The sequence below is a fragment of the Octodon degus genome, unplaced genomic scaffold, assembly GCF_000260255.1.
Source record: "Octodon degus isolate 3935 unplaced genomic scaffold, OctDeg1.0 scaffold00110, whole genome shotgun sequence".
NCBI lineage: Eukaryota > Metazoa > Chordata > Mammalia > Rodentia > Octodontidae > Octodon > Octodon degus.
In genome coordinates this window covers 1,754,085-1,766,422 of record NW_004524686.1, presented here as the reverse complement: position 1 = coordinate 1,766,422, position 12,338 = coordinate 1,754,085, and the positions used below count along the sequence as shown (strand labels likewise).

The 12,338-nt window shown below is 38.9% G+C and overlaps 1 pseudogene; it reads right to left on the bottom strand.

Moving 5' to 3' along the window:
* Positions 1-1,012: 1,012 nt before the first annotated feature.
* LOC101560371 lies at positions 1,013-3,893 on the bottom strand (annotated as a pseudogene).
* Between the last annotated feature and the right edge of the window lie 8,445 nt (positions 3,894-12,338).

The window sequence follows — 12,338 nt, the reverse complement described above, 5'->3', positions numbered from 1 at the left end:
AATATTGAAAAATTATTTTCTGATCTTATATTTGTAAAGATAATAGATTTCAGAAGAATCTTAGAAAGCCAACCAGCAACTGCCCTCCAGTTTCCACTCCTGTTGCTGAGGATCAGCAAGCCTAGGAAGTCTGAGACACTAGAGCTTCTGGGGAAAAATGGAAAGCCCAGCCCTGGAGGAATCAGAAAGTACAGGAGCAGATGCCTGGGAAGTGCTCAGAAGCAGTTCCATGTGACACATGGCTGTGTAGAAAAGGGGGACACAAGGTGGTTGGAAAGACCTCAAATTCCTCCTTGACATACAAAGCTGGATTTTACAAAGATCCAAGCAGCTTGGTCCCAAACTGAGGTGAACCCTTCAATATTTATTCAAATTCTTTGGTTTGTCTTTTAAGAATCAAACTTGCCCAAATCAAGTCTTGCTGTTACTACATATGCCAAAAGAAAGAGAGAGAGAGAGCGAGAGCGAGAGCGAGAGCGAGAGCGAGAGCGAGAGCGAGAGCGAGAGAGAGAGAGAGAGAGAGAGAGAGAGAGAGAGAGAGAGAGAGACAGAAAGAGAAAGAGAGAAAGAAAGGAAAAAAGGGTCTTTAAAGATCAGGTCAAAGAAGAATAGACTGAAAATTATCAAATTAGTCCTCTTAGCTCCAATTGAAATGAAAATTAACAACAAAACTGTTGGTTTCTAATAGTGAACAAACCAAAGTCAAGCATTGCTCTCCCTCTCCTACCGTATCCTCCACTCCATACACCAACAACAAAAGAGAAACACTTCTAGAGTCCAACATGTCATGTTATACTGAGAGCTGGGCGTGACCCCAGGCTCTGTGGTGGCCTCCCCTGTCCAGTGGGACACAGCACCAGGGACACTTTCCACTGTAGTAGGGCTCTGTGTGGCTGGTGGGGGTGGGTTGGATGTTCAGAATCTTCTTGAGGCTCCTCTGTTCAACTCTTCACCAGCCATCTCTTTGCCAGTGCCTCTCCCCCAGGGCAAGGGCTCCCATCAAGAGAGGCCCCTACTTAGTTGTGAGCTGCAAATTATCCTTCTCTTCTCGTTTCTCTGTTCCAATCTCATCATCTTTAATCTCTCCTTCGTCCCCACCAAACATTGTGAGCCCACTTGGAGCTGGTACTGGATTTCTGGAACATGAACTGGCCTGACCCGAGGGGAGGGTTCCTCATCCCAGCCTTGGCTCACCAACTTATCACTGCCTTCACCTTCACAGTCATCTTGCAAGTAAAACTTCTTGCTTTTAGATATATACTCTGGATCCCATTCCTCTTCCTGGTTTCTCTTTAGAAAATTATTGTTACTGTTGTTGTTATTGTTAACAGCATAGTTGCCTCTACCCCAGCCTCTCCTTCTGGCTCCAAATTGAAAGGTTTCCCAAGCTCTGCCACCACCTCTTTCACTTAGACCCACAAAGTTTTTGGTCCCCAGTGTGGATTTATCAAACTCATGGTGCTCTCTTCTGTCTCCTCTGTCTCTTCAGGATGCTTCTCCACTTTGTAGGATTGAGATGACTGGGAGGAGGAGGAGGAAAAGGAGAAGGGGAGGGGGAGGAGGGGAGGCGAAGGAAGAGGAAGAGGAAGACCTGGACCAGTCTCGTGTTCTCTGATGCTTCTTCTGCTTCTTTGATCCTTCATGTGTTTTCTCAGTTGACCCTTCCCTTGAATGGCTTGAGTCTGGGGAATCCACTGAGTCTCTTGATTTACTTTGTCTAAGATCTATCTCCTTATGTTTTTATGACATTCAGTATCAAAAGGAAGATCAACAGGATCTTCTTATTCTTTTCTCTCAGCCTTGTAGCCAGGTTCCCAAGGACTTTTCATTTTATCATGAGCCAAACCATGTTTTCTGAATGCACTGGGGAACATGTCTTTTCTCCTGTATATTTCTGAGCTTTACTTCTTCTTAGCTGCCTCCTTTTCAGCTCCTCTCTTTAACTATTTAGTAAACCGTTCATTTAATGTCTTTCCAGAGGGCCCAAAGTATGCTCTTTAACATGTTGAACAATGGTCACCACATGCTGAGCAAACAATTCTGAAGGGCTAAGCTGAGACTGAGCTGACTGAATATGCTGGAAAATGGAATGAAACTCCTATTCCTTTTGTTGTATGAACTCTATATCCTGACAAAGCTTGCATTCATGAGCCAATAAACCACTGGGTCATGCAAGCTCCTTGTCCAATGTGTCCATGCATACATTGGCGTGGGCCTCTTGAGTAATGGAAAATGAAGGCTTTCCTGCAGAAAAGCCTCCTCTGACTCCCAGCTTCTCACAGCTCTCAGAGGTCTTCCTGGGGGGAGGTGACGAGCTTTTCTCTTGGGCTGCCTTGTAAGCAGTCACTCAGAAATTCTTCTCAGGCACAAATCCCCAGTGCCCACTTTCACTCCTCTTGGCCCTGCTCATTCTTCCTTTTTGGATCTCTTTGTGAAAGACTCCTTCTCCAATGCCTCTGCTTTCCTCTGACTTTCCTTCCCTCTATACATCAGGCCCTCCCACTTACCTGACTTCTTATCCTCCTGTTTTTCACTTGTTCCAGCTGTGACTTTCTGCATGAATTTGGGTTCATCATCAAACTCAGATTCCTTCCTTCCCTTAGTTTTGTCCCTATCTTGATCATCCATCTCTGCCATGTGGAAGTCTTTCACCTTCTTCTCAAAGTCATCATGGAGCTTATGCCTTTTGGGTGAATGACTGCTCCTAAAGGGTGTCTCACTGTCAATCTTGGAAGCAAATGAATCCAATTTCACTTTTGCATCCATGTCAGAGAAGCTTCCCTTTTCCTTCACTTTCTTTTTATCAGAATTTGTCTGTTTCTGCTCCTAATCTTTCCTATTCTCTGTCTTCTGGTCTTCTATGTACCTCTTGGTATAGGCTGTTCCTCCTACAGTAGCACTGTCCTTCTGAGATGAGCCGTAAGTGGAACCAGAGGATGGTGGACTCTTACCCCAGGGCTTTTTTTGGAAGGACTCAACGAACCTGGTTGAACTGACTTTGGTGGCTCCCAGACTGGTACCCAGCACTACTTGGAAGAGATGAGCCAATCTGGGACATGTTGGAAAGTGGAGGACTAGGTTTTGGTACAGGGCTGGGGCAGGGTGACTGCCGCCTTCCTACCACCCACAGAAGAGGGCTCTGAGAGCTGGACTTCACTCCCAAGGACTCAGAGAAATTTCCATGGCTTGTGATGCAGAAGCAGCACAATAGGTGGTAGCATCTGGCCATGCTTTCAAACTCTCAGATGCTTTTGCATCTTGAGAGGTGCCTCCAGAGAAGGTCTAATCCTTGGCCTCATCTCCTTGGTTATCTCCAGCATCTTGATATGACAGGCTATTTTTGGAGGGGGACTTTTTGTCACTTGCAAATTTGTACTTAGAAGATTCAATGTGACTGCAGTTGGAGGAGGAATGAGAGGATGAGGAGTGCATTGTCCTGTCAGAAGATGGCTTATCTGATTTTCTAGAATGGCTCCTGGACATTGGCAAAGGAGACCTTCTCTTTGGGGACCAGGATCAAGAACAGCCCTGACGAGGACTGTGTGTTTGTCAATAGTTCTGCTAATTAGAGCAGTAGTTTTCATAGCCTCCACGGTTATACTGGCCCCATGGATAGAAGCCTCAGCTGCACCCTCGGAAATAATTGGGCCTACAATTTCTTCTGTTGTGACCTTAGAAATCTCAATTCTGATACACTCTGGGGTGATCCCTTTCTCTATTATGAGCTGGAGAATATAATCTGGAACAGGAGCTAGAACTCAGCCTGCGCTCTCTTGACCAAGAGACAGATTGGCTTTGGGACTTGACTTTGAAAATGAATGAGGACAAGATCTTGATGCCAACCTTGAGCGAGAAGAGCAAGACCCAGGCTTAGATTTGTTTGTTTTTGACATCTCTGAAGAAAGGTTCACTTTTCAATCATACCTTGTCAGAACAATGACTCAGTGTGCACTGGATCCAGCCTGCTGGAGAAGAATACTGGCTGTGTCCCTGGCTTCTCAAATTTGCAAAGTCTGGATATAATTCTAGGCCAATGGCACCAACCTCACAGGCAACCTTGCAATTGCACAACCGGCCCAAACCTGCTCTCAATATTATTATGAAGATAATTTTGGCTTCATGAACTACCAGGATGAGTTTTAGGATTTCCAGAGAATCACTGGCACACTGTAGGAAGCACTGTATTAACTTACATTGTGACCGAGAAAAGAAAACATGCTGCTTGTTACATGTAATTTGCATTTCAAACAAATTTTAAAATCAGCTTTATTAATATTCATTATACAAATGGACACTGGCACCTTTATTTTTGCATGGCAAATTTTTATTTACAATGCATAATAGTTAAAATATCCTAAGGGTGATTTCTTCAACCCAAAGGAGTTGCCAGTGATACCTTACTCCTTTGTTCTTTTATATTTTAATTTATGATATCAGTGTATTTGACAATTATATTTTGTATTTCAGCTAGAACAATTCCCACAAAAATGATGAAGCGGTTTTCAGATATTTGTGTAAAATGTAAACAAAACATTCAAGACGCCAAAAATACTAAAGAAAGAACAAGCAGGCAAAAGTACAACAGCAGAGCTGGCGCTGCTATTCCTGAAGCAGATTCTTTATCTGTCACATTATCAGGTAACAATGATGAACTAATCAGGTATGACAAGAAGTCAGTCAAAAATGTTCAGAAATATCAAGAAGATCATTTGACTCTCCGTGATATATATTGTCTAAAACTATACACTCTAACTTTGTACATTAACAGTAATAGTACATGTATGTTATATACACATTTGGATATATAGCACCCAATCTTAATTACTAACAATTAAATATTACATAAATAAAAATCAATGGACAATCAATGACAACACTGCACTGGAAACTATGGATTTTTATTTATCCATGTGTACACATGTACAGTTCATAGAAAAGGAATATGTGATCATGAGTCTTTGTGAACTCACTTGGCTAACAATTCCCACGTATCTGGTCATTCATTAATGCTGGTTGTGTCTGTGAAGGATTTTCCATAGTAGATTAATTTTTAATGTATTTAGTGCTAGGTCTATAGGATCTACAAGGTTTTGCTACGTAGATGGGACTCCAAGAGATTCTCCTGTTTTCAGTCTCCCAAACACTGGGATTACAGGCATGCGCCACCATGCCAATCTCAATGGCTGCATCAGTGCACCCCTGGGATGGGGCCCAGCACAGCATGCCAGGGATCAAACCCCAGCTGCTGTGCTCTACCTAAGCAGGCACTTTAGTCCACTGAGCTATCTGCCGGCCCTAGATTAAAATTTTAACCAGTGTGCTAAATACAAAGATTCAGTGTGAATTAGTACTATCCAATCTGTGAGTCTAAATAGTTCAAAAGGTAAAGAAATGTAAATTGCAAAAGTAAAATGCCTCTTTTCTGCCCTTGGATGCCAGCCCACCTGATTCTCTAGCCTTCCGACTCCAGGATCCTGACCATCAGCTCCCTGCTCGGTTCTCAGGGCACTAGATGCACACTGAATTACTCCATCATTTTTCCTGATTTCCAACCTGTAGATGGTGCATCATGGGACTTTCCCACTCCACCATCACAGGAGCCCCTTCCCCTAACAAATCACTTCCTCTTCCCTTTTGCACTCTTCCTCCCTCTCTCCTTCATACCCTCCTGCCCCTCCTTTTCTGCCTTTCTCTCTCTTCCATCCCCCACCCGTACTAATTTTGTGTGTCTGGGCAGGGGTGTGCTGATCAGTGCAGAAAGGCTCTAGTCTTAGTAAATTCTAACTAAGAAAGCAGGTAAATTCTAACTAAGTAGGTTAATTCCAGCTAAGTTTTGAAAATACAAAAACCCTGACACTGCAACGCTAATACAGTATTAGACAAAGTAGGATTAAGAAAATCATTAACCAATACAGATGAGTATAAAATATGAGCAACTTACCATAATGATTTGATAGTCATAATAGTATACAACTGAAAAACATAGTCTTTAAAAGTATGGAACAAAATTAACCATAAGAATAAAATATATTCATAAAATGGGAAATTTTATAGGTACCTCTTTCTGAAACTGGCAGCTAAAGCAAGGTAAAAATAGTTTAGGGCAGAATAAAAGTGAACGACACCATTAGTAAGCAAGTATTAATAAACATGAGAGTATATAATTAAATTAGACATACATCTTTACCCAGGAGGACCAATTACATGCATTCATTTAAATACTAACACTAAATAAAATACCACTGACTTAAAGAAAGAAAAAAAATACATGCAGCTATCAAACTACTCATTGTGTCACAATTTTTGTTTGTTTTGTTGTACTAGGGATTGAACCTAGGGCCACCTCATGCTTGCTAGGTACACAGCTAAGCTATAGCTCCAACCTCCACCACACCAATTCTAGGTGACCAGGCTGGCCTATAACTTGTAATTTTTTTTCACTCAAACCTTTGTAATAGGTATGGCTTTAGGTATGCACAGCCATACACAGCTTGTTACAATATTTTCAAGTAAGGAAAAAAAAAGACAGAAGAATACATGGAGTTTAATATATGCATGTTTTAAAAATCATATATATCAAAGAAATGTGTTTTAAAATGAATTTATAAAACACATATGAACCAAACTATGGTAAAAGGGTGAGGAAAACATTGACATTTACACATATATGTGGGCATTTAAAAAAATCAAAACAAGGAGATTTCAAATATTATTTGTATACTAGAAATACAGAGAGATCAAGGAAGAAAATATGGATAGCTAAGAACTACAGACTACTGCCCCCAAGCAGATAAAAAGCTCAGTTTGGGGAAGAGAGGAGGGGAATAGGTTCGTTCATAAGCCATGAGAGTGAGTGCTGAGTGGCAGACTAGAACAAGGTTATTATTTTTTATGATCTTTGAATTATAAGCCAGATGCTTTCTGGTCATTGGTGGCAAACGATGCCATGTTAAAACAAAACTCATTTGCTATAAACACAAAAGTGAAGATCAATTCCTAAAAGACCAAAATTGCTATAAATAAAAGAGTGCTCATGCATTTATTTAGCACACACAAGTATGCCATAAATATGGGAGGTTTTTTTGGGAGGAGAGACTGGAGAGGCTGGCTTTCCTGAGGGAGAGAAAGCCTCTAACATTTAAAAAAAATACTGAAAATTGGACTGATCATGCTTGCTTTCTCTAATAAATCTTCCTTCGGTATGAATTACTCATTGTTAAGAGAAGGTAATGGGAAAAAAGAAGAATCAAGATACATCATGTACAGGTACAAATGCCCTATGACGAGTACAATGGTTATGTATATCTAAAATGTATCAATAAGCTTAATTAATTAAAAAGGAATTACTCAGTGTTCTTAAGATACTAAAAATATTCTAAAAATAGGACTTTATCCTCACATGAATAATTTTGAAAGTGTTTTAATGGTTAATGCAGAAAGTGATAATTATGACAACACCTTCCACATATGTTTGCTAGTCAGAGGGACCTGACTAGGAAGCATGCCAGAGGTTGTTTTGTTGGTTCACGTTGTGTGAGAAATATACATCTCCCCTTTAAAGTACAACCCAAAAGCAGTCCTCAGAACATGAGTTTCAAAAATAGAAGAAATATTTCCAGAGGAAAAAAACATTGTAATATCACTAATGATATTTATTTGGTCTCAATCCAATATAGTCTATTTAAAATGTAATAAACTGGCAGAAAAGGGATAGGCAATTGATTAGTCATTATTAGAAAAAAGCTGTCTCAATGTGTACCTAAAGGCTGCCTAGAGTATAATTTTAAGGAAAGAAAACATCAAAAGCATTTTGCAAAAAGAATGTAGGAGTATGAGAAAATGAAATGAGAGTCTCTTCCTGAAGGCCAGTATGGTGGATAAGCAAAAGGCAATCAGGTCAGCTATAGTTTCAAAGTCTCTTCATAGACCAATTTCTAGCACCATTAAGCACCAGGTACCATAATAATGACACATAACATGTAAAAAAGAGGTATATTATTTTTATTCCCCATACGTCAGTTTAGGAAACAAAACTTGTAAGCTCTTAAAGTAAAGATATTAAAATGGCATCTTAAAAACAGTAGGGGAAAAGATATTTTATATTATCAGTAGGATATGGTACATAAAACTGCACTTTAAGAAAATAAACACATTTTGAATTCACGCATGATACTATAGAAGCTTTGAGACTGCAACTTTTATTTGACTAAATTGGTCCTTTCTGTAAACTAAACCAAGTGAGTAAATTCAATAAAAGTAGTTCAGCTGTTTTTTGCCTGATAGAAAAGGTCAAGAATAAATGAAGAAATAAATGGAAAATGATAAGAAATTAGTACTTCACATTAAGTTAGAAACTACATATAGCAGTAGTCACTAAAAGTGGTAAGGATTTTTTAGAGATAAATTGAGAAATGACAATTAATAGTAATAAAAACAAATCTGAGTTCCTCTAGAACTAACCACCCTTCCAAAATGAATCAAAATACAAATTGAAATACACAAACAGCACTGAAGAGGAAGGCAAAGAAAAGAATTTTTTTTACCTTAAGGGAAAAGTAACTGGCATAATTATTATTACACATACTAAAGGGAAGCGAGGATTTGCATAACCCAGATCTATGTCTTCTTTATTTAAATTCATTCAAACTCACAATGGGTTAGGGCCTCTGATCAGTAACTGATAAACACAGGCCAAACGGGATTTGTAAATAATAAAACAGGTGCTGACAACCCAGGATGATGGCTGCTTATGAAAGAAATGTCAAGGGAAAAAGATCAAATTTCTTGCATCTCTAAACACTGAAATGGCTGGATGTTTTTCTCCTCAGCATGAGGCTGTTTAGATTGCTAGAGAATTTGTTTCACAGATAAAACCATTACCCTGTTTTCTCAGTGTGCATAACATTAAGGAGACTTTTTAAAATATAGGCAACTGTTATTTTTTCAAACCTCATTGCAATGAGCCGTAATTAGTCCTCTGGGTAGAATAGCCCACAATAGTGCATGACAGTGAGCTAGAGCCTGGATGAGTAAAAGGGCAGCAGACCTGTTATCAAGGAAAGGAAGACCTTTAGCTGACCCCCAGATTTCAACCCACTCTCTCCTTGATCCTGTTATTAAAAACATCAGAGAAGTGTGAAAACTATGCACCACATGCATGGAGGTGTTGATGATGCAGTGTTGTTTTAGAATTTCAGAGAAAAATACCACAGACATCGTGATCATAGGCATGTGATGTCTACACATATGAAAAAAAGTATTGGAAAAGTAACTTAGGAGATATCAGCAGATGAATTGTATTATGGGATTTTTTATTTTTGATGTGTTAAAACTACTTTGATCTATCTTTTAATTAAAGGAGTCTAGGTTTGTTTAAAAATAATAATGTATAATCTCAGTGGATTCCTCTCAACAATCGCACATTTAAGACTATTAAAGTTAACAACTACATTTTCAATTATCTAATGATTGATAAAGATACTCTGACCAACACACTACTTTTGAATCTGATTATGAGGACACCCTAATGATAATAGGGAGACTGGGTGCCACTGAAGGACAGAGGCAGATAAAAAGGGGACACCTGTGAGAAACCAAATTTTGGCACCCAAGATAATGTAGTGATAATATACTGCAATTCTGTATTAATAGAAATAACAACTGAAAAAAGAAAAATCAGTGGATTTTTTTTTAAAAAAAATAATACTGTAAGGTATATCTGTGGTTTCAAAATACAAAAAAAGTTAGTGAAAGTCTTCATTTCTTATTTTGGGTTGGAAAATTGGATTTTAAATATATAAGCCTTGAGTGTAGAAAACAACATAAAGACCAATGGCTCAAAGAGAGGAAGTTATGTACAAACATAATGCCTTTCAGTAAAAAAGTAGATGAGGTCACTCATAAGATCATGAAAGAAAGTGGCTAGCCTGAGGGAAAGGACTATTAAAGACATTAAAGAGTGTGGTGGCTGGATTCAGGTTAAGGCTAAAAAGGACGTGTGGGTGGAACACGAAGTGTGAATTATAAAACAGCACATCCAAGGAAGAAGCACAAGACAGTGTCCAGCAAGGATTCTAGGCTAAGGCTGGGAATTGCAGTATTCCTTGCCATTGTAATAACTTCTGTGAGTGTCGTGGCACCTCGTGTTCCCCAAGACACAGCTCTAGACGTCTTCACTGGGCAACGCCTCTGCCTCCTCTTCTCACACTTGGTGTGCGTGTTGACAATAATTACGTGAGATGTAATCCTGGCCCAGCTGGTTGGCTGTCAGAGCACATCCCATTACGCACACTCTTCCCTCCTGATGTGCACTGTCCAGTATGAATTGAAAGTCTGATTAAAAGCAATTGCGTAATGAGTAGGAAGAGCCAACCAGTATAAACCTAAGCAGGCTTTTCTGCAATGAACAACTGAGAAATGACCTGATGGTAATTATTTCTGATGAAGCAAAACAGAATCTTATTCTGGGGGAAAACTGGTGCCCCTAAACATGAAGGTTAACATTGTCTTATGAGCCGTGAAAATCTTTAATTGATTGAGAATTCCTAGGAAATTTTTGTTAGCTAAGCCTTTTGCGAATTTGCTTACGTATTCACTCAACTACATTTTATTATGCACTTCCAAAGAATAGTCTAAGTACCTGAAATAACAGTGAGTGAAAATAAATTCTCATTAAGCATAGCACCAAATCATAGCACAGATGAGCACACAGGCTAACAGAAAAAGTGAAATAAGTATTGCATAGGAAAGAAAGTACAATTGTACTAGTGTGTAACCAATAAACAAAGCAACAAAAACCTTAACCTGGATGAGAAATGGTAACAGGTCCCTGAAAAGGTGATAAATTAAAATCTAGGTGTTAAATTGGCACTGACTAAAGGAAGGAGAAGAGGTAGGTCTCTTTCAAATGAAGAATATGAAAAAGCCACTGGTGAGAACTTTCTGCCTATTCTTAGCATGTACCATGGAGACGGGCCTCGGGGATGTAACACTTGTAAGTGTTTTACGAATAACGGAAATAACAGGACAAACAAGCTTCACCTTGAGGAAGGACTAAGCCAGCCCCTGGCAGCAGAATTTGAGGGAAAACCACTTTTTTTAAGGGACATAGCAGCCATACTCTGTCAGCTTGGTTCCTTGAAGGTTTTCATTCTTAATCAAGGAATTAATTTGGCCTTAAAATGTGAAGTCCAGGAGAGCTCTTCCACCAGGATATAGAAAACAGGAAGATAGCCCTGATGGTTGCCCAAGGGAGAATGTTATACTATTAGTAAGAGGCTATATTAAGTCAGTGGTTTAAACACTTAAAAAAAGTCTTCTCCTGGAGAAAATAACAATTCAGTGATATAAAATCATGATTTTCTCAGGTTTATGAACGACAGCTTATAGCAAGCAAAGTAATGAACAACCCAAAGAGGCACTGTGGACCCTTTCATACCAAGAGAACTCTGGCAGAATGATTATCTTCACATTCAGAGTGACAGAGCACGATATTTCCCAAATGCATACTGAATCTATTTTTTAATGTACCGTCTCTCAGTAGGTGGTTCACATTTGTTTATGTTCATGTAGCCAACTGTGCACTGCCATAAAAAAGAATCTGATGGTTTTTTTAAAGCAAGATTTTTCTCCAGAATGTAAATTCATAAGCAAATTACTCTTCATTGAAATATAAAACCTGAATGATTTTTTTTTCTTTTAACATTGTGTAAATGCCTGGTAATAGTTATCATTCAAGTAGCTAAACAAAACAGGCTCTTGCAACCTACAAATCACCCAAAGGAGCTAAATGGAAGCAGCATCAATAATTTCTATCCTTTCATCTCTAGTCCTGTTTTGATAAGTTAAAAAAAGCAAATAAAATTAGTCTCCAAAAACCCATCAAAGAAAATCAATCAAATGCAGTAGCCAAAAAGTATTGAATCAATTTCTACATTTTTATGCAATGCTATTCAGAATGTAGACTTACTGCTATCTAAATTATAAATCATGCATATGCTATTGTGTGTAAAAAGTGTGTTAACCGCAGATGGGCAGCCAGAAAAAGCCTTATTCCCTATAATAACTGGTCCTGTGAATTCTTAAGTGTGCATAAATAAGGATTTGTGTCGATGTCCTTGCGGCCTCAAGCCCCTACCTCATGCTTCAAATCAATTGACCTAGTGGTCCAGCATACAATATCATGTTATTTCTCAAGACTTCTTCTGCTCTCCACAGTTTTTTTTTTAGCCTCTTATTTGATAGTGAGATGTTTTCCTTCATTAATAGTCTATAGTTTATTCTAATGCTCATTATAGTAAAGATCTGCAGTGAGGCTGTTGCAAGAGGAAATGCCATCT